Raw genomic sequence first — 24,431 nt, 5'->3', positions numbered from 1 at the left:
GGCTGTTTGCGCGGAGGCTTGGAAGTTTAGCAAACCTCATCTTCAGCAAACGTCTTACCTTCAAGGTGTCCATTCGCACAATACTTTGAAGGTTATGGGTTGTTTCAACATTTGCTGCGTGATAAATCACAGCAAAAGTTGAGCAAAACAGAAGAGAAGCCAGGCAATGTCACGATGACGTACGTACGTCTTGTGTTTCATCGGGTGTGATGTGATGTGATGTGAATAAAGAAAAAAAATGGGGATGGGGTGTGATAGCTTCTAACTCCAAAGATGTTATGAAAGCGGAAACACGTTATTCGGCCGCAGCTCATCTCTGTATTCAGGTAAGATACGCCGCGGACACGGAGGGCACCATGTTTTATGACGTCTTGCCGTGACGTTTATGGGTCACGTGTGTGGGCAACTAACCAGAATGCCATGCGCGGGTTACAGCACGCTCGCTTGCATTGGGAGAGGCGCATAGGGCATCTCGTTCGTTTCTTACCTCCATGAAAAGTGCGCGAGAGCGTGCTCAGTGTCCTCCACAAAGTGTACAGTTCGCAGAATCTGCCTTCCCAATTTTATGAAGGAACTGGCGCCCGTATGGCACGGACACTTCTGGGTATACGTGATTTGCTTTTCCTTTATTTGAAGAGGCCTTCCTTACCGCAATACTGATTGCAAAATGATCACTAATATCAGTTTCAGGTATCCAGGAAGAAACCTCAGTTTCGTTAACATTAGTTGAAAATAAACCTATCAGACACTCAGTTGAGCTTACTACTCTTGTTAATTTTTTACGTGTTTCCTAAAACCATAACAATCAAACAGAAAAACTTTTCTGGTTCTTGGTAAGCTCAAATATGTTTATATTGAAGCCGCTCCCTAAAATAAGGGGAACCCTACGTACCGTCACAAAGTTTAAAAGCGACTCAAGAAACCGAAAAAACTATTCATTTCACCTTCTGGCGGTCTGTAACAAACATGACAATAACGTAATCTATCAGAGCACGTGAATACCTCATAAATCTGTGTAATAACATAAAACTCCTCTACCTTTCCACACTGTATTTCATATTACAGTTAACATAGCCGCCTCTTTGGCTACATCGGCTCATGAAAAAATTGTCGTATCCATAAGGTGTAAACACTTCTACGTCATCAGTATACCATGTTTCACCTAACATAATAACATCAAAATACTCATTTAAACTTGAAAACAAAGCATTTCAGAAGTTCTAATTTACCAGAAGCAGAGCGTGTATTTACGTGAATTCGTTTCAAGCTGTTGTGTTCATGAGTACTGAAACAGGTACCTACCATTAGTCAACTAGATTGTCTATTCCTTTAACAAAATATATTTCTGACATCTTCCAAACTGCCAATCATCTGCTTTTCTGCGTTATGTTCTCTTCGTAGATGTATCCTGTAGTTCTTGACCAAGGCATATTTCCACCAACAATGTTTCTTTCGTCTCATTACTGCGCCAAGCGATCTTTTCGCCGCAGGACACAAATGTTCGTTGACATATATTGGGGAGGATGACTGTAAGCCAATATCAGAACATTTCAGGCGCGCTTTCCTTGACTTTTCAAGCATCTCGTCACGAACGTTTTGTTACGTGACGTAACATTTTCAGGGCGTATGTGAGGTACTCTGTGATATGTACCAATCACATTTGGAGATATGTTCATGTTTAGCTTTTTCCACATCATCTCTACAATATCCTACAAGTTTTCTTCTGGAGCAAAAGGAATTCCTTGAATCTCGACATTGCACTTTAATGTATGCTCCTCCAGTTCTACAGTACGTTTTTTCAAGCTGTTTTGCCATATTTTGCAAGTTATTGCACTCCAGAACAAGTTTGGCATTTTTAGTTTTAATGTTGTCATAATCAAACTGCGGTGACTGGAGGACATCGTTGGTTGTTGTGATTTTATCGCTCAGATCATTCGTTTGAGACTTCAGCTCCCGTATATCTGACAGTATGCCTCTTTCGAGGGTCCTCGTCTATATATTCCATTTCTTTCTTTAACTTTTCTTCTACATCATTTATGGCTTTTAAAGGTCTTGCCTCTCTATTGCGAAATGGGGAAGTGCCAAACACAGAAAATATTGCACACTTTGCCGCGGCAGTAGTCAACTCAAAACAGTAGATGTATATACTTATACGAGGACAGCACCATACTAACCTGCAGAAAAAGAGCAGGCGATACGACAACTGCCTAGCTAGTAGCACATGCTGCTGCCGCAAACTAATTGTATTATTCGATATTGTATTGTAATTTCAATACACAGATTTCATTTTTTTTACATAGTTTCCTGACTGACTTCGCGGTATATGTCTCCGTGGTGTGATCCTGCAAGCCCGGCACGTGTACTTGGAGTGAAAGCAGGTCAGACAGCCACACGTGTGTTTTCGACATTTTTCAAAACAGGAAGCAGGGGTTGTAGTACTTAATGGCACACACCTGCAATAATGCCACCTCATTTTCAGATTGACTTGCTGAGCAACGGCCTGCAGACGTTTCTAAAATGTCAGCAGCAATGGAAGCTATAGCCGTCGCACTCGTTTGTGTGGCTTTTTGGGACGGCGCCTATGGGGCGACATGTGGATCGAACGTGGCTCCAGAAGTGAGAAATTTCGTTTCTCACGGAGCGAGTCGGCCCGATCTGTCGAGGTATCAGGATATCGAAAGAGTAAGTGGGTAGCTTATATGTAATTCAACAGACAGCCCCTACACCTTAACAATTGGTGTCATGCCTGAAGCATGACGTTGTGTTATAGATATCGAAGAATTTCCAGAAGCTCCTATAGCCAAACTAAAAATGGAGATGACTGGTGGATATTGTCAAATCTTTTTGCCGTGGGTTACCTTTGGAGACCCGCAGGCTTTCCGACTCTAGTGTTCTCGGAAATCATCTGAGTGTGATGTAATTTGTGTCGATCTCACTTCTTCAAGAAATGCGATATGCCCATGCTTGAAAGTATTTACTAAGGAACTTCTAAGAAGCATGCTAAGCATGTGTTTCATGGTTGAGCCGTCGCTACAAGGCTCTCAAAAAGGTATGTGTGCTACGAACTCGAGATGACACACACACACACATAAATGGGATGATGATGTGGTGGGTCATTCTCCGCCGTTATGGCGGCACACTACGCCATTGCCGCTCGCGATGAGAGAAAATTACGAAAGCGGGAAATATATATTTTGCAGCCATTAGGTATTGCAAACGCGAAAAGCTGCACACGTTATCCCCCAGTTATATACCCTGGCTTAGCTACATCGGAAAATTGACATTAGACTGCGGATTCTCAGGCTTACACGATTGCTTTCTAATTCTGCCGACATGCTCTTTCGCAGATGAACTTTGAACATTCTCAAAAAAGTGATGCTGGGTTGGGTTTCGCAAACGCTGTAGTGTTCTCCAATGTACAAAGTGGTGTGAAACGTGTCCATTCTAAGAGAAAAGGAAGTACAAGGTGACTCCCTATACTAACACTGAAACTCACATATAACACCCCACGCGGAGTCATGTGACTCCCTTCGCAGCGGGAAATAGATTTACCCTTCTTGTTCCTTGTGAAGTAATCATCAAACACAGCACAAGACATGACAACAAGCTGCTCCGTCAACCAACACATTTGTGTTGGTAGGTGGAGCAGCTTGTTGTCATTTTGGGTTGTCGTTGTTCCGTTGTCGTAGAGTAGTGTGTGTGTGTGTGTGGTGTGTATGATGGTGACTCTTCAAAGAATAATGAACTCTTAGCAACAGGCCCAAATGGACATTTTTTCACACTCGAGTCATATCCTAGCGGCTGACCACCGAAACACGTTCGGCGCGCGCCGAAACACAGCGAGCGCCATCTATTGAATATGTAGGGAACCCTCTCTCTGGCGCCGTCATGGTAACATACACAGGGGTGACACAAACCCGCCATTGTTGTAACTACCCTCAAGCGGGTGCTTTTGGCAAAACTGCCATCTTGTCCTGGTCGCACGTCATAGAAAACGTCATTTTCAGGTCATGTGACTCTGTTTATATGTCGTTTTGTGGCTTTCCGACATATTTTCGCCGTCATAACACCAAGCGATTACCGTATTTTGCCAGCGTAAACTATGCGGTGCTTCTTCCGCAACATGGTAGCCCATTTCCCCTTAGTTTAAGTACATGGCATCGGCTCGGTAAGTCTTAATGCGCAGTCGTCATCACATCTTTGGAAGTCAACAATACGAGGCTTTGTGTGCAAAACTGCGCGTTTTACTGCAAGGTTATCGGATAAAAATAATTACCGTGATCGAAAAACATCCAAAACGCCGTCTAGAAACAGCAACCGCATTGTTTACAAACGGTTTGGCCGCGGATCACGGGCGCCGCCATCTTTAAGGTCACGTGTGCCTTGACGTTTGCTGTGACGTGCGACCAGGACCTGTCCAGGATGCATTGCGTTCGCCCAGCACGCTTTCGTCTACGGAGGAATACATTGGATGCCATCCCTGTGGTAACATAGCATGCGCTATTAATGTCGCCGTAGCGTTGCCGATTGATATACCCCCCGTGTGGCTGTTTGACGCTTGGTATAGCCATATGGCGCCATGACCTCAGACCAGTTTCTGCATGTTTATCATAATTTTTTCGGTCATATTTGTCAGTGGAGTGGTTTACTTTGGCATGTATTGTTGGTGCAGCTGCACGAATTTCCCACAGATGTTTATTGCCATTTCACACACGCACACACAAAAATACTTTTCACGACTGCTGCAGCTCAACTGCATTATGATAACAATACAAAAGAGCATGTGCATGCAAACTTTTAGCAAACAAGTAAGTAATGGCTTCCAAGTAGTGCTCGGGATCTAACACGTTTTTCCGATTTCCGTTTAAAACGTTTCCGTTTAAACATTTTATACGCCGTTTAGGGAAAACATTTCCTTATGAAACAGTTACACGTTTTGTTTAATGCGAAACGTTTGAACGTTTTGTTAAAAGGAAGCAGTTGAACGTTATGTCAAGGAGAAGCGTTTAAACGTCTTGTTAATACGAAACGCTACGCCTTTCGAAACGGATAGCTATTTAAGAAACTTCTCATCGTTATTAATGGGAAACATGGACGCGGCAGGCATTACGGCGACAGAGACAGACGTTGTTCCCGTTATGTCTGGCGCGTCCATGGTTTCCATTAGCAATTACCAACTACGCCAGTTTCTCACTGTCTTATAAGTAGCTTATTACTTCAGTTCATATTTGGCTTTTAAGCAACCCCTATCGTACATTTTATTACAAACCGACGTATTTCACTACAGTTTGTAACATGTCAAGCTCGTAATGGCGGTTTGAATCTTTTGGGTAGTTCATAATAAAATTCCGTATTTACCTTCTTTACGCGAGTAGTATTTTAGTGAGAAGACCAACGCGAAAGATTGTCACCTTGAGCGACTACTTTACCCTGAAGGATGTAACCTGCTCTTTCCTTCTGGTTCTCACTGCTGCACTTTAAAACCAGAACATTTGCCAATTACGCGTTAAGAACTAATAACTGTCCCGAATGATATCATTCTTGCGCCAGAGTGGGAAAAAAGGGATGAGTACGACTTCTGTGGCATCATTCGCTGACGCGAATTCCCACAAAGAGCCGTACACCTCCCGTTATGAACAAATTGGGATGGAGAAAAGGATAACACCCAGAATTGTAATTCTGCCGGACGATGTTGATGAGATAAAGATCCGTTTTTGGAGTGTCAGCGATCCCAATGCCATGACTGCACGCGGAGCGGAGTTCGCTGTACGCTGCGAACGGGGTCGTGGCAATGCTCTATTAACCACCAAGAAACGGAATAAAATGTGCCGTGCGCTGTGACTGTCCATTATTAAACATAAGACGGTCACAAATGAGCAGGACAAAGTAACGTACCACTTTAACGATACCCTGCACTGTCTTTCAAGGAAAGTAAGCTTAGTGTTTAGAGGAGGAAAGAAAGCGATTAATCGTCTGCTAAGAAAACCTTTATATATATATAGGTGCCGCTGTACGTTTATGCGAACGAAAACGTTTAAACGTATCCTGGGAAAAGGTTTAAATACGTATACGTGCTGATGAACGCATATCTAACTTCAACACGTTTAAGCGTGTTTTAAGAAAACGTTTAATCTGTGAAACGTGTTACAAAACGCGTTTCTTAAGAAAACGTTTAAACGTTTTGACGTTCAAACGTTTAGCATAGACTCTACTCCCAAGCGTTCATTGTATGGTTTCTTGATATGCTACAGCGCTACTCTAGCATTGGCTGGTGGTTGAGCTGGAACTTCTCCTTATTTTTGCTCCTGAAATCTTGAATGCTGCAACAAAAATTGTGAAGTATCAGATAGCGAGCTAGTCCTCGTTGTAATAAAGTGATCTGATGTATGTTTCTAAATCGCTCAGCGTCGGTCTATAGCGATTAATATATCGTCACCTTAATGTTTCTTGTAAATGAGATAAAACATTTGTCGCCGGAAAAAGTTTCAGCGCCCCTGACGATGAAACTCCCCAGTCACCATCATTCAAATAAAGTTGTTGTTTTGAATGTAGGTCAGGTTGTCGTCCCTTCTCGCCTTGTGAACGAGCTTCCATTCCTTTGTTCCTTGGTGTGTTTTTCAATATCTGGTACTAACCAAGATATCCGAAGCTCCGAAGTTCCGAAGATCTGCCGCCAAGGGAGTCTAATAACACCCATATGGTACCAAGACGAGAGAAATGATGCAGACATCAGCCAGTCACAACTTACGACACCGGCGACACAGAAGAGGGCGGCGCGCCAGGCGGAAGTGACGTGGCTCATAGCTACGTCTGTGGCTCGGGATAAAAATATGCCAACTGCGAACGTTTCTCCTCGGAACCCACGATGGCGGAGTGAAATCGATGAGACAGGGAAAGAGGAGAGGACAGTGCGAGAGAGTCGACGGCATAAAAGGGGTCAAACGTGTAAACTACTCCCTTGATCATTTTTTCTTAACGGCGATAGCATTTATGAGCGAAACCTACGAAGTTTTCACTACGCTACCATCGGCGGATCCCATAACACGCGACAAGCGACACGGTACACATTTTGTCGTTGTCGCCACTACCGGGTGCAGCTACCCGATCCATTTGAGCAGCTGGCGACAAAACTACATTTGCGATAGAAGAATTCGTATTTTTGAATTGAATATGCGGCATATGTGTCTTAAATATCATGAAATTTCGATTGAAACACCACAGGAACATAAACACCGACAGAAATTTACACTGCCGTATGTTTGTTATGATATACGTAACTATGGTGGCGCTGCAGCCCTATCCGTTTCCACACAATGTGCAATAGATTTTGGTCACACGCGATGACCATCGATTCAAAGGGCTACTTTCCACCTACAAGCTCGAAATTTCATTATAACAAAGTTGATCTGCCACCCAGGCTACGCTGTTTTCCCGACATCTCTATGCTTTGTCGTTCGCTCCAGCTACATACCGCCAAATCTAGCGAGTTTACGCACGCGCCGGGCAACGGTGACTGGCGACAAGCGACAAATATCTACGGGGAGCAGATGCAAGATTTTGTAGCCGCGACACAGCTTTCGTAGTCACGAGAGCCCGGGTGCCGCCGCCGAATTTGTCGTTTGTCGCGTGTAGCAGTCGCTTGTCGGGTGTTATGGGATCCGTCCTCTAGGTCTAGAGGTGTGCGCTGCCGCGACAAGTTGTATGCGGACCACCGTCGCTAAGCAATAACGGTCGGCGTGTGGGTCAAAAACCGTCGAAAACTGTGTTTGTATGTCTCTGTATTTGTGTCTGTGCTCGTGTATGCTAGCGCTGTGTACGGACCATGGGTGTTCCCACGAGTTTTTCCAATGGTGGAGGGGCAGGTGCATAGGGGCAAAGCGTCCAATTCCCTCGCCTCTTTTCCTTCATACAGACGTTGCGGGTTGTGCGGGTGTGCAGAGGTTCATATTATTATGACGTCTGAGTAAAAAGGCGACGATCTATTAATAAAGAGTGCAAAATTCTCACAAATGACCTTGAAGGTCTAGGGAGGAGACGAACCGCCTTGCCCTCTCTCGGGGCATTTTGAACGCTTTGATATGTAGGACGACGACGAGTCAGTTGTTACTGGAATGGGCAAGGTTCGAAAAGCCTGTGAGAATTTTTTAAGTAATGCAACATTAAACCCGTACTAACAGGATGTGAGCTCTACCAGTGGCACTACGAAACGGAGAGGCGGCAACTCTGTGCTCAGTTGAGTACATCCGTCGTACTATTAGCAGACAGGCATTCAACCTCCAATTATTGACCCATGTCAAAACCAGGTGCAGCACCGTCGTTGTCTTCTAATGCTCTTTCAGGGTCCCGCGTCTATTGGTTTGCTACAGAAGCTTTAGTGTCGTACTCGGCATCCCATGACCATTGGTGCTCCTTTCGTGTTTCTTTCTTTTTCTTTTTTTCATTTTCCTTTTGAGCAGCGCCTGGCGCAACCAATGGTGGATAGCTCAATTGCTGTTCTTTTACATCACTTCACTTCATAACTTTAACTTCATTCCCTACCTCACATCTAAATGTCTCGCGTGTGATCGGGTAGTGTGCTGCTCTCTAGCGGTGAATCAACCCATTTCACAGTCATGATCCATATGTTGTTGCTGTTTTAAGTAATGCTCCATTCGAAGAGCAAGCAAAGCTATCTGTTGCGTTATTTCGGAACTTCGGAAAGCGTGTGCCGACGGAAAACGGAGACGCGTTGCGGACGAGGATTTTGTAATGAGTGCATGCCTGCGTCTCTGCAAGGATACCTGCACTTCAAAGCCGTTTGATGGATATGTTCGCTTGCTTAAGAACATTAAAGGTAACTTTGTTGCTGCGTGTGACATCTGTTTGACGCCCACAAGGTTCAAGGTGATCCTGGTGACCCTAAAATTAAGATATATGAGATATACCGTTCTCTGCGCCACCGCCGTGTGTAAATACGCATTGGGCGCTGGCGCCACAGCCGCGAAGGACAATTTGACCTGCGCGCTGCCGCCGGGAGAAAGGGCCTCGGACACCTCTAGCTAGATGAGAACCGCTGTGAGAGAAGACCTTCTCTCACAGCGATTCTTATCTAGCTACAGGTGTCCGAAGTGCCAGCGTGCAGAGACGCGGGCATGCACTCATTGCAAAATCCTCGTGCGCAACGCGTCACCGTTTTCCATCGGCACACCCTTTCCAAAGTTCCGAAATAACGCAACACATAGCTGTGCTTGCTCTTCGAATGGAGCATTAGTTAAAACAGCATATGGATCATGACTATGAAATGCGTTGATTCACCGCTAGAAAGCAGCACCCTACCCCATCACACGCGAGCCATTTAGATGTGAGGTACAGGAATCAAGTTAAAGTTATGAAGTGAAGTTATGTAGAAGAACAGCAATTGAGCTATCCACTACTGGTTGTGCCAGGCGCTGCTCAAAAGAAAGCGGAAAGGAAAAAAAAAAACACGAAATAATCACCAATGGTCATGGGATGCCGGTATGACACTACAGCGTCTGGAGCAAACCGGTAGACGCGGGGAACTCCAAGAACATTAGGAGACAACGACGGCGTTGCACGTGGTTTTGACATGGGTCAATAATTTGAGGTTGAATGCCTGTCTGCTAACAGTACCACGGCTGTACTCAACTGAGCACAGAGTTGCCGCTTTCAGTTTTTCACTTAGAATTGAGAGGCGGTGCTTCCTTGTCAGTCTGGAAGTGAGAAATCTGAAATAGCTTGAGCCATTCCCTGCGATGACGCCATTAAACCCACCCTACTTTTTGGTCCTCCCGCACACTTTGGCGCCGCCTCCTGTGAAAGCCGCGTTGAATTCCGCTAAAATATTTTTCTGACATTCATAATTCAATGATACGGAATGAATATGGAATGACCCAGGTGCTCCTTCAGATGTCGCAACCAACCGCAACCATGCCGCGTGAGCGTAAGCAGTTGTCGGGGTTAGAAGTCCCGCACGTTGCTGCATGGATTGCAAAATGTGACGACATCTTCTATAGCGTTCCCAATGGAATCGTCCGTGGCATACGCACAACAACACGTCGGACAAGGACCTACGGAGGCAGCCATGCACGTTGCCGAAGATCCTTATTGGTTGAAAAGGAGCCTCAACGTATTTTCGATTAGTTTATTTCAAAGTACGTACTGTGTTTAATATCCGCATGACAAAGTTACGGCAGAAACTGGTGTTCAGAAACTGTCGTGGCAATACCATTTATGAGTTCATTGGAGGGATGAAAACAGTGTCGACTTAACATGCACGCAGTGATCTCGCAAATGCTATCGGATTCCGACGACAATCTGCACAGCGATTTTTCTTTCAAAGAATCTATGGCAACAGTCTGGCGCAGCTGTAGTGTAACGTGTCGATATGCTTCTGTTAATATCGATTTCCTAGCTCACCATGAGTGACACTGCAAGGAATGACCATTGGCTGGCCGCGGACAGTTTCCCACGTCCCACGGAGAACGTGACATCCGCAAGAGGCATTGTTTCAGTAAACACAAGTTAAGTATTCCAGTGCCACAAATGCAGCGGTTTTCACGGACATGTGCGGTGTTCCATACGTTTCCCTCATATAACAAGGGGAGAGGGCAACATTTACCCGTAATACCCCAGCTTAATAGCCCAACTCCCCAGTTCTTTCTTAAATTGTCATTCGTTAATTAATTCGCGTGGGTGAACTTCAGTGATACAATGTCTGTAAGATCTCACTTGGGGTTCTTTGGGGCCTCCAACCACAGGCTCCCCCCTGTACCTACCACGACCTCACTCCTGAAATTCCGCACCAGTGTGTCTGTTAATGCCTCTCCCCGACATGATTTTCGCTATTTCAATTTCGGTATTTCAATTTCTCTCTCTCTCTATTTTTTTTTTCAAGTTCGCTACCCCTACATGTGTACCAGTGTTTCGGCAGGACTGAGGGGCAGTCATCAACATGCAAAGTTGTTCCCATCTTGAGTAAATACCTCAGCATATACCATATTATTTTTTCTGTACTTTAGCGTAGTTTAAAATATTTTATAACTCTGTCTTAACTCTGTCGAACCCTGTGTTAAATATCTATATATGTTGTATATATGCATGATGTATGTTATGTTATATATTTATACATTAACTCTTTATAAGCCCCTCAAATATGTTTTATATGTTTACCCCTCTGTCGTGCATTGCATTTCAATAATATTTATTTTATCCACAGCAAGCCAACGTGCTTAGTTGGGCAAGTGCGCCCTTACTTACGCCTATATTCCACGTGCCGCATTCCCACAGAAAATGTACAGAGGTGTGCATTTCTTTATTCAGTGTTAGTGTCACGAAGCAAATGTGACTGTGAGTGGCGTACACATGTGGGCAGGTGGAGAGGGGAAAGCAGGAATGAGTGGGGGACAGACGGGTTAATGTGCGTCCTTGTCCGACTGTGCCGACGCTCGTTTGGAAAGTCTACCGGTAAACCAAGGGAAACTTCTAGAGAGCACAGTCGGAGGGAGGATTCCAACGCATCACGTCCCAGTCTTGGCTAGCAACGAGCGGGTGCTTTTACCCATTCGGCCTTGCCTTATGCAATGCAATGCATGCAATTGCCATTCAATGTCAGACAATTGCATTCGCGCACTTGTAAAGCTAAACTCTTATATTGTTAATAACGGGAGACTTGGGAAAAATATATTGCAGACTTCTGTTACTTTTACGGTTATTGACATGTTAGACGCAGTTACGAAATATCTACGGTGCGGACGTTACAAAAAATGCGTTTGAAATGTGAGGAGGCCGTGTTTCAGGCAACCCTGTGCGGCCGTCCTGCGTCACTGGGTGTGCGACTTCTTGACCTGGCTTGTGTACATTCAAGGCGTTATGGTTTTCTCCTTACTTCTGAAGCAATGACAACAGTGAAAAGAGAGGTGACGAGAGGTGTTGCTTCAAAACTTCCAGCAACAAGTCGATTTCTTCGTCGGGTGTTCCGTATTTTCGATTCTCGAAAGACTAATAGCGTTGCTTTGAGTGGGAGGCAGCGCTCCGAAACACTGGAATCGAGAAGAATGATTCGACATAGTAGAATGTGTTCCGACCATTTCAAATCTCAGATGTTCGACATAGTAATGGCGAGCCACACTGTTCCTACGCTGTTCCCGGGTGCTCCTATGCCAACTCGACGTTGCGCGTACCCAAAAGGAGACTCAAACAGGTATGCAATACACAATATGTGGTGTTGATATTACTTCCTTTGGTAATTGACACAAGTGTAATGGAATTAAAAAGGCATGGATAGTAGATGAGGCTCTCCAGGAAGATTCGTCATACGCGGGGAACACCCGTGCAACGTGGATGTTGCAGTCCGCGTCCACCTGTGACTCAATAGGAACTTCGTCGTCTCCTCCGCGTCAAATTCAAAGCATAGAGGGTAGGGTTGGAACGATATCGATGTCCTTATCGATATTATCGATATTTTATGTCTCCGATATTAGCGATAATGTTAAATTGTGGATATTTATCGATAATAATATTGATATTCACATCGATACCGATATCGATATGCATGCTGATAGAAATATCAGCAATTCGGCGGCTACTGCGCGGGGGGCAGGCCATGAAAAAAAGAGCGGATCAAACTTGAAGGCTTTTTCCCTCTCTCCCTCTTGATTTGGTTTTGAACACGATGCCGATGTTTCCTGTAAACGAGCGAACGAGACATTGGAATGTGCAGAACGAGTTCACCGAGCACACAACATACACGACAGCTGAAACCGAGGATTTTTTTGTCGCTGGCGTGGCTCCCTATTCGCAAACATCCACTCCTCTAGGAATAAACAAGGAGGAGGCATGCAAGCTGGTGCAGATCTGAAGAGGGCGACATCTTCTGCACTCGCCGAAATTCTTGCACTATTTATCTCCCAATCCTTCTTCCACGAAAATTGATGACATATCCTCACTGATCCTTGTAATGCACGTTGTACGTCACCGTCTTCATCACGTGCCTCAGATCTAATACGCATGAAATATACTAAAACAAAGCCATGTTTTTTTTTTTTTTTTCAGTTGTTCAAGTAATTGTGTAGTGGCTTTTCAAACACCGATATATCGGTATTTCTCTGAAAAATACAGATATATCGATGAAGTATCGATATATATCTATATATATATATATATATATATATATATATATAACAATTAATCGATATAAATATCGATTTTATCGATTGCGATATTGCGATTTATCTAAATAGAAAATTTTTGATATTTCTTTGATATTATTGCATCACTCTACAGGGTAGTAGTGGCCTGAACTCATGACGGATCGCTCCTCCGAAACCGCTATTACCGACCGCAGCACACAATTACTTCTGCTGCTTCTCAAAACCCGATGACGTCATACGCCGGCTTCATGCGGCCGCTCTGGGAAAGAGAAAATTTGTCTTGTCTCCTCCCGTGACTGTGGTTTCTGTTTATATTAACTGATATTTCCGCATAATACGTCGCGTAAGAAGGGATCCCTGCCCATAGTGGGTATTTCGGTGAAATATGTACCAAAACTGCTGTGCAACAGCATTTTTTTGTTCAAAGATCGTTCCGAAGTCTCCCTTTTAAGGCGGCTTTGAGCAATATGTCTTAATCGGACGCAGGTTTCCCAAAGGACGAACCCAACGGTAATTAGAAATGTATCACGCTACAGCCTCTACGAGGTGTTATGCGTTTAGGATCATGTAGTCTTCTGACTATACCTCTGAAAGGATGATGGACTCTGTCTTGCATGGAGTATACTGGAACATCCGTTGATGTTGCCTGGGCGATGTTATCGTTTATTTATCGAGTACAGCTCACCCCCTACGCCATTTCACAGCATTGCTTCGGCCGGACTCCAGGTAAACCAGAATGCGTGATAATTCGGTTATCAGTAAATAAAAGTGCTTGGTCACCTGGTGTCAAGGGTAGATCTCTGCACATGCAAACGAAATTCGCATAGTTTCAGCGTCACCAGCGCTGCCGACGAACACCAAACAGCTACGTACTCGGACTTAGCCCCTTCGGTGTTTCATCCGCCGACTGTGTGACCACGCCACCCTACTTACGTTAGTTCTTCGCAGTGATATCATTTTTGACGGGGCTCCATAGCGTGCACAGGTTATCTCCAACCTAAAGGCTGCTTTCACATCAGCTCCTCTATTTTCCCACTTTGGTCACCGACTCGTCACCGGAATGTGTGCTTATGCCAGCGGTACCGTGCTCCCCCAGTGTCGTCCCAATTCTCTCTATAGAGACTGCTATCGCCTTCGCGAGCCGCACTCTGGCACCATCCCAGTAGAATTACTCCGCAGTCACAAGCACTACCTAAAAGTCATGTGGGCGACAACCAAATTCCGTCCAAGCTTTTATGGAAAACCTTCTTGCATCGCGACCTATCGCAATGCCCATGTTGACTCTCGGCCTTGAAGGATGCTTCCGGACGTCTCATCCGTAGGGCGCATTGCCTAGTTCCAAGTGAAATAAGGGGAGTATGATGTGTGGCGGATGGTGACGATACTGTAAAAGAAGATAAGAAATTTTTGTCTGCTAACGTGGCTCGAGGCAGGTTCGAGCCAGATCCGTGCACAGTCATCGCTGTCATTCAGTACGGACATATCGTTACTGTAATTAAACGTTAGCGTCTCTTTCCCTACGGATGTCTTGATTCCTCTTCTTGTAACGGATACATTGGCCAGACAACTGATACTGCAGTTAAAGGACGTGGTATAGCGCGTGACAGCTCCGCACCAATCAGTTGACGACTACGTGCCGCAGGGTATGCATGTCCAGCTGTATTGCCGTGGTCGGCAGCATAGACGGCGGATGACGAGTCGTACAGGATGCGCGTGTTCGTCTTCTCTGAAAGTTTTACACGCAACCATTACATCGGCGATGTAGACAGTCAGGAGGCGGTATATTGGAATGCCTTCCATCCGCGATGCCTTTTGTGGCGATATTTATGTATATTCTTGTCTTGATATGTTGTGGTCTAAGCGGTCGCAAAGGGATCGCTTTTCGCATAGCTCTCTCGCGACTCCTGACGTTGTACGGAAAGTAGGCGTGCAGTATGAGCGTTACAGACCGTTGACTTGCACAACAAGCCCTGAAAGCGACTATGAAAGATGGTCCAGTTTTCAAACTCTCATTCGTGGTTTTCCTGTCTTCGAGCCAGTGTTCAATGTCTAGGTTTCCTGCTCTGGAGAATACTGGGAGATTTACCATTGACATGAGGAAGGTATGGTAGGGCTTCGATGGGTAACAAACGGTCGTGGTGAGATGGAGCCTACGTGGATCGACTACCCTCCGATGCGATCCGATCACGTCGATCCCCCTCTCCACTCGTGGTGTTGGCTGTGCCTTCGGGCACCCGAAGATGTTGCTCATCGGAACCTAAGCTCCGCCGTGATACTGGCGATGCACCGCCAAATGTTACGAAATAGATGACCAACAGGTACGAGGCACCAGAACTGATGTTCCACCATCCTCCACCAAAGTGATGACATGAGAAACTGATGAGTTTAAGAAACACGTTTTAATCGAAGTAATGTTCACCAAAGGATGATTCGGTGAGGAATGTGGGTGAATATGAAGGTGATGAATATGATAACTTGGATAGTGACGATGATGATGGTGAATACGAGGCTATTTCGTCCAAACGATACGTTTTTGTAGTTACGACCGAGTACCTGATATACATACGCATAGGCTAAATGCTTTCAGAATACTTGATGCTCTGCTCTAAATACTTTGTCCGTTGTGTTACTACTTTAATACTTTGTGGTTTGTGAGTGTTCGTCATAGTCATGTCTTTATTTGGTTAGTATTTTTATTACAATTTAAATTGCATTCGAAATGTCTTGTGCGTGCCTGTAGACCTACGCATCCAACATCTAAGTCATATAACATTTCCTGTGTTGCAGTGCTACGAATGTCCATCAACCTACTACGGCTACCAGAACAATTTCCATTCTGATGGAGCCTGCTTCATTAACAAGGTGTACGCTGTCGAAAACAAACGTGTAATTGTGGATTACGCGTACTTGACAAATGGTTATATGTGAGTATTAGACCAATTTAAGGCGGAACTCCTGCATTTTTGCTGTGTGTATATACAGATACCCCAACAACCCGATGTACAAGTTGGGAGAAAAGTTTACGGACCTCGCGAGTGGCGTATTTTTTCCTCGGTGCGACACCCTAGCGGTTGACGGAAGCGGGTGAGTTCACTATTTCGGAGGTGTGGAAGGGTGCGCTGTTAGTGACACACAGCCGTAGCTTCCAGCTCACACACCCAAGCGACAAGGGAACTACCACTGTGTGTCTTCCTGTGTGTTGCTTCCACCCCTCCGAAGCAGTGAACTCACCCGCCGGCCGCTAGGGTGTCGCACCGAAGAAAAAATACGCCGCTCGCATGTTCCGTAAACTTTTGTCCCAACCTGTACGTCAGAAGATGGATGTCGGGATATTCATGGGATAACCAGTTTCGACCGATATATGTACGCTCACAGGTCCAAGTGAGAGAAAGAAGGCATCCTCTTGGACGTCCGAAAGATAGCTATAGGACGTTAAACAAACGAGGCAGGGACATTTTACGGATATTTCTTCCAGCTAATACTCCTACTCAAGCAGGCATAATACAGGGTCTTCCAAACTAAGTGTGAACATATTTTTTTAAATATATACACGAGGGGTATTTTCTTTTTTAAGGTGCGATCAGCCACAAGACGGAACCTAGTGCAAATTAAAAAATGCGGTATTTCGCAAAAGATTTCAATGCCTTTATACTACTTTTCAACGTAATGGCCATTCCGGTCGAGGCATTTGTCGTAGCGTCACATCAAATTTCCTATACCCTGGTCACAGAAGGCCGCCGCCAGTCCAGTGAGCCATCTTGTTACTGCGGTCTGCAGGTCCTTATTGGTGCTGGACCGCTGACCTCCCAGCCATTACTTCATTTGAGTCAAGAGGTGCTGAAGAGAGGTGGAAATCATTCGGCGCCAGGTCCGCAGGTCGCAGTGTGTGGACGGGCGTTATCGTGGAGAAGCACAACTCCTGATGACAGCACACCCTTCTCTGAACTGCCGCCACCATTTCCGCACTTAACTCCCGCTCATGAAATCCCGGTAATACACCTTGCTAATTCTTCTGTGGATTTCGGCAGCACGACGACCTTCAGCGTCAAGGAAACGAATCATAGCGCGGATCTCGCATTTTGCGGGCGGACGGTAGCCACGGACATGTTTCCTGCCTCGTTGCTGGATGAAAACTAGGACGGTCACGTGACCGACGCACGCGCGACCTGCCGATGGGCTACTGAGCGTGCCTGCGCGAGGATAATTTTGTGACCCGTCTCCGTCATTTTTGCTGGCCATTCGAACCTTGAAAAAAAAAGAAGAAGAAGAAGAAGAAAACTCGTATATCACTTTTCCGAGATGAAATCAATTTTAATGTAGCATATGCTGGAAGTGCACTGCTTAGGAGGGCATTAGGAAACTCATATGACAATGTCTCAATTAACTGTCACTAATTAAGTTGTAAATTATAAAAGTTACGAAGTTGTCCCAATGAGAACATCTGTTCCTTTCGGTCACCTGATATCATAGCGGTTTTCAGAACAAAGATTCGTTCGGTAGATCGTCCACAAAAACATTGTGAAGGAACACCGTATTCTTTGTTTATTTTGTTCACCGCACATCTTCGAAGACGCATATTTGCTTCATCCGCACAGTGAGAGGGTGAAGAAGCACAGTGCCGCCTTGAAGCACAGATGACCTTTAACTTGCGGAATCAAAACCAGGGTGTCGAACCGAACCCGAACCCGAACCAAAAACCGTACCCGAACCGTTATTTTTGCCGGAACCGAACCCGAACCCGAACCGAAATTTTCATGACACTGTTGAACCCGAACCGGAGCAGAACCGTAAAAAATAATAGCGGTAACCGGTTCGCAACAAAACGGTTCGGACATAAAAGAAGTCAGCATAAGAGTTCCTCTCTATCCCCGAACGAAGACACATTCGTATCATCATCACGCGCCTATATGATGGATTTCAGAAATTTTCACCTAGCAGTGAGAGGACGACGTATAGTAAGTATACTTTCAGCGTCTTTTTAACATGTTGAAGCGCAGTTGTCCTTGTGAGCGCCGCGGCTAGCGCCGCACGCACGCGGTGCGGCATCTACTCTTCAGAGACGAGCTGCCACGCGGACGAAGGAAACAGGAATGGAGTAGGCCAGTTATGTAGCTCTACAGGACGAATATGCGCTCAAATAAGCGCCCAAGATTTCCCTTTACACGTGAGCAGTACAAATTAAACAAGTCAGAAACATGAGAAGTGGAGACGGAGCGTACGCAGAACGGTGCCTGTTTGATTGGTCGTGGCTTGAAAAGTAAATGTAGTTCTGCTTATTGGTAGTGCAGTTGTGTCGTGACATATTGCCTTTGTGTTGTGGATTAACTAGTACACTGCTGTGAGCTCGGACAGAGTAAGGCTGGCAGGCTGATTTTCGACATGCTTCAGTACGGTTTCAGATCGATTCACGTTGCGAAGTCAGTGTGCCGGCTACTACTGTCGTCTATATTACGCTGTCCATCTTATTAGGCTTCCCTTAAGTGTATCTTGCTGGCACTGTGCGTGTGAAAAAAGATATTTTGGGAACAGAAAGTAGCAGGACTACACCGCTTCAACAGCGTGGACTCTATATTTGCAATAAGTGTTCATCCATTCCTCATTTCTCTCGCTAAAGGGCTACCTCACCGCTAGAGACGTCAATGCAGACAACAGCAGTAAGCTATTAGCCACGCATTTCCTGATAAAAGCAGTTTTATGGAACATATAAAACGGAAGCGTGGAACCGGTTCGCGAACCGGTTCGGGGCTGCGAACCGGTTTGCGAACCGGTTCGATTCTTGGTGTGGCCGAACCGGAACCGAACCGGAACGAAATCAAAACAACGCGAACCCGAACCCGAACCGAGCCCGTATTTTTTGCGGTTCGACACCCTGATCAAAACAAAAACAAATGTATCGGGTGACTCTCTCGGAACTGCCCTTATCTTGGGTTTCATTTTCTGTTTTCTTTTAACCTTTTTCCAGGACGCAAGAGGGGATAGTGTGCTCTTCCCCCCTCTCACATTGGGAATGAAGGAAATACGCGCCTCCGAAGATGCGCAATGAATAAAATAAAGAAAAAAAAACGGTATTCCTTGACGAATTTTTTGAGGACGAACTACCGAGCGGATTTTTGTTCTGAAAGCGGCTACGATATCAGGTGACGGAAAGGAACAGATGTTCTCATTGGGACAACTTCATAGCTTTTATAATCAAAAGTTTATTACTGAAAGTTAATTAGGGCATTGTCTTAGGAGTTTGCTAATGCCTTATTGCTTTCAAATCTTAGGGTTACATGGATTAGGACTGCGTGTTACTGTTGCATAAACATTTTTTTGCATTATATATTGTGTATGCTTACTGGATTCTTTACTTGCATGCGCCGTGGCAACAGCAGCTGATTCAATATGGCGCTCCCAGTTTCGGAGGTTCCCTTCTAGCATACCCCTTAAGATTTCCATGCAGACAGTATATTCGGGGTTGGCATAATAGGGAAAATGTTTAGGTTGATATACAGCTCATCATGCGGGTAGGGTATGCTCCTACGACAAAGCTGTGACCCCAATATGAACCAGGAATTACATTTCGCTTGATAGAGACTAATTTGCCGACAGGAAGTCATCAATATTTACATGCCTCTGGCCATTGTTTGATTGCTGATGAGCGATGTACGTTCACGCTACTGCAGTATAGCTGCATTTCATCATATGTAATGGCAAAATGTATAGATAACTGTGGTATAGCGATCGACACCTGTTCACGCTCAACACGCGCTTAAATTCAATTTGGTATGGAACAAATGCACGGCCAGATACACTGCAAAGTAGGTTATGGGTTCGGACACAAGAAAACATTGCTTAGCGTTTGTTGATTTCTAAAAAGAGAGCGAAAGTGAGCAACAGTGTAAGGGAGCTCAGGGGTCTCGCACATGACTATTGTTGTAACAGCGCCCACTTTCTTTGTGTTACGTTAGCGCCTGAGTTATAACATTTATATACGGACCACGTCATAGTATCTAAATAAATCATAAAATTTTCAGTACTACCTTGTTCGGTTTTGTCGAACACGGTTTCCGTATACACGCGGTAACGGTACACGCGTGCAAGTATATACCCGAATGAGTTCGGGAAACTCATTCGCTAGGCGAATATCATTCACATGTATTGCCATTTGATTTCACCGTGTGAGACGAAACGAATGTCATTCAGTAGGAGTGACGTTCAATTTACCGCGTGACAGGGGTATTACTTGACCGAAACTGTGTATGCTGGACATGCATGCTGATCAGTGTGGAACAGTTGAGCATTACGTATCCGCCTGCCACGTCGTGCACAGTGGTAGACAAAGGTTAGCGGAATACAGGAACATATTCATTTTTCTACGATATCGCATTTTAATTTCAATGCAAATGCAATATCGTTGCAATGACTTCATTCCCCGCATCACCACCAGCAACGGGGTAGAGTATCGCCTCCGGCGATGAAACTCCCCAGCCATCAACCCGTAATGAAGTTGTTGTTTCTACCATACCGTTGCCGTATGCGGGGCATGTTCAGAGTGTTGGGGGAGTGTTGAGAGTTGGTTGAGGGTTGGGCGACCCATCGCGGTGGGTTCAGTGTTTTTGGAAAGGAGTTCCCCCACTAAGCGTTTCTTTGGCAGACTTCTGTTATGTAATACGTTCGCGTCTTGTTTGGTCCCACGCTAAGTTACCTAGCTCTTACAAGCAGTACCAGTCGTCAACTGAACTCTGCCAGTTCCGTAGTCTATAGCATCCAGTTTCAATTGGTAAACATCGCTCCTAACCCAATACAGAATTCCGTCCAGTATACTTATAATTGATCACCTCTCTCCTTTTATGCAGCGTCAAGCGATACCAGCAGTTGGCAACACTAAGCTCAGAACCTGGATACAACGTCAGCAATATTATCAATTTTCCATGTGAGTCAAGACAAGTAAAAGGTCATTTCATACCTGAGATTTCACGTGTGCGACACTGCAGACAAAGGAGGTATCCCGAATTGCCACCTTAAGAATCCACCGTTTTGAGTCCCATATACTCAAAATCATAAACGCGACTGGCGAAGCGTTGCGTGCAGGGCGAATTATGGGGAACGGCTTGATGAACTGTATCGTAACTGTATCACGCAATATGCGAGGTTTGTCAGTAATATGTATTATCCAACACTATCATTCTGCCACTCTTCATATTAAAGCTTTAATTTAGAAATCTAGGATTTTGAACATCTGGGATTTTAAAAGGTGTATTCTTAACGGTGACATATCGTGTCATCCCCTACGGAAATATCGTGAATGATTTGGCGGTGCTGCGCATCGTGTGAATCCGAACGATTAGCTGAACCTTGTTGCAGTTAGGAATCAATCATATCGGAATCATATCGTATGCGGTTCGTGACAAGAAAAAAAAAAGCGCTGAAAGTAGGAAATCAATTACGGTTATTGTGCCATCATGGTCGTCGTCGTCGATCGCCGAAGCCAGGAAAATGCTGGTTTCTAACTGCGACTATCGTCTTTCCAATGGTAGTTCCTATTGACAGCAATACCCTTACAAAAATGAATTTCTAGTTTGTATAGGGGTTTTATAGAAGGCCTATCTAGCGTATCCAGTGTCTATCTTGTAGATAGAAACTGCATAGGATCTATATAGAGAGCTTAATAAGTGAGTTCTATATGTTTTCTATAGAAACATATGAATCCAGTATGTATATATTCTGTATCCATTATTTATAGAGATAAATCCTCCATGAAACATATATTTTCTCACCATTATGTAGCTAGATACCTGCGCACTATCAGTAACAGGCTCTGCAGCTATCAAATTAATTTATTTTCTGTTTAGACATCTGAATCCAGAATGTATATATTCCGTATCCATTCTGTATAGAGACATATCCCCTATCGAAATGTATCTTCTCACTTTACGTAGCTCAGTACCCGCACAACAGTCAGTAACTGTCTTTGCAGCTATCAAATTGATTTATTTTCACAAAATAAATTAGTGAAAAGGAAAATAAAAACTTTCAGGACAAAATTGAAAAACTCAAATTATTTACATTGTTGGCCACTCACAACTGTGATTTTGTACATAAAATGTAAATAAATCTGAGTGTGTTTTACCTTACAACATCGCCACTGTTGCATGTTCCTCAGGGCTATGCAGTCAAACATCAAGCATCACAAATAAAGACAATGCATACGTGCTGTATATACATCGAACAAGAAATGTATAGAATTCGGACAGCTACTCAATACAATCTCTATTTAGTTTCTTTACAGTTCCTAACTGCTTTGTATAGGATTTGTATCCACCCGCCTGTATCCAGATTCTATAGAAACCAGTCACCAATTATCTATAGAAAATATATTTAAGAGTACATAAAAACTGTACAGTATTCCTACAAAAATTTAATCTGCTTTATCTAGGCATTTCTATACAAATCCTATAGGATCTAGTTAAATATTTTTGTAAGGGTAGCTAAGTAGCCCTATGACTCGACAGCGCGCCAAGTGCTGCTCCTTAGAAATATGTCTGAACTATAGTTTGCGCACTATACACGCCTTCACGAATTTATTTATTTTTATTTTATTTTTTTATTCAGAGAGCTCTGCAGCGCCGTGAGGCATTACAGCAGAGGAGTGAGGAAGTACAATGGTGATGCTACTTGCATCACTCTCAGGAAAACACACCAATATTGTACACTGAATACACACAGTATTACATGGTAGAAACGAACACAAAAAAAGAAAAAAAGAAGAGTAACAACAAAAACTAAGAATCAGTGCATCAGACACCTAATCTTAGCCATAAATAATGTATTATTGGCAGCATTAACGGCTTCTTGGGGCAGAGAATTCCACTCTGGGATGGTGGAACAAAAGAAGGATTGCTTTAAGACACTCGTTGAAAAACGCAATGGTTCAATTTTTTTAGAATGATCCATCCTGGACGATACATGACGAATACATTAACGAACTGGGGTCTCAAACACGGGTAGTAGCAGGCGTATTGACGCGGCTGCATGCGGCATCAGCTTGGACACCTCAAGGAAATACATCATCCAAGAACCTTACCGTTCCAGACCTGACAGCTGTCGCCACCACACTTTTTTTTTGTCCCTGAACAGCTGGAATTTCAGCTATCCTGGGTCTCGCCTGTGTAGAACATACATTTCTCCGTGGTACGTACTGCCACACATTGAGCATTACACTTGTAGAGTGTTTGAAGTTTTGTTATCCAAGCGTCAATTCGCGGAATTTTGTCGCTAGGTAGTGCATTGCTCTGCCGAATCGCGGCATCACTTTGCAATGGCTTGAGTGTTACGGTTTTTTGCTACAACTGGTACAATAATCGACTTTACAAATTTTTGCAAACCACATGGACCACCACATCCACTTAACAGATATTTTGATTATGCATCGTTGAATTTAGTCTGAACAAATCAAATATTGAGCGTTCTTGTAGAAGGAATTTAAGCAGTATTTGCGTACATGTGAGGTGAATTCTGCACAGTTCAGTGCTCTGTGGAATTATACTGCGTCCCTTTGTTTGAATTTTTATTCATCTGTGTGCGGTATGTTCAGCATATCTGCAAAACATGCCACACGAACAATCGAATGATTTTGTACGACCTCAAGTGACGTCAAGTGAATAAAATAAAACAGGAAAGAAAAAGAAAAACGTATTTGCGGTAACTGATCCGGTACTTTATTCTACAATCATATTAGTGTAACTGAATTACATTATCCAAATAATACCTTGAGCAACAGTAGATAGTTCGCATGCAACGATCTATTGGACCCGTTGTATGAGGAAACCACTTCTGGGCAGGTTTTACGCAAATGTTGTGTGGTTTACAGAAGGGTTGCTTTTGAAAAAGTCTGGGTCTCTAGATCGACGTTCTTGGCTCAGCTGGTTTGTTTCCTCGGTTAATAACTTGTAAAGTTGTGTTTTGGATGTCGGTCATAAACAGCTCCTTTCTGCCTTACAACTGCAGACCCAGATGAGAGCTCTCCCTTACGGGCCCTGTACTTCAAGTGCGGTAGTTGCCTCATTTGGAATCCCATCTCGGAAGGCCGTGAGTACCCTTCGCGTTATTTCTAATGTGTGGTTCTGAGTAGAGCCATACACTCTTCAAGCAATAGAGATATATTATGGCGGGGCAGGTGTCGTCAAAGCTGCGAACGTGCTGGATAACACAACAGTTCATGTCCGAGGAAGAACCTTTGGTCCTGTATCCCACGTAGGAATCACGTCACAGGAACATATACACCACTTGCAGCCGAGCTTA

The sequence above is a fragment of the Ornithodoros turicata genome, chromosome 1 (genome assembly GCF_037126465.1).
Source record: "Ornithodoros turicata isolate Travis chromosome 1, ASM3712646v1, whole genome shotgun sequence".
NCBI classification, from domain to species: domain Eukaryota; kingdom Metazoa; phylum Arthropoda; class Arachnida; order Ixodida; family Argasidae; genus Ornithodoros; species Ornithodoros turicata.
The sequence above is the reverse complement of the archived record's forward strand: the minus strand, read 5'-3'. Positions refer to the sequence as shown.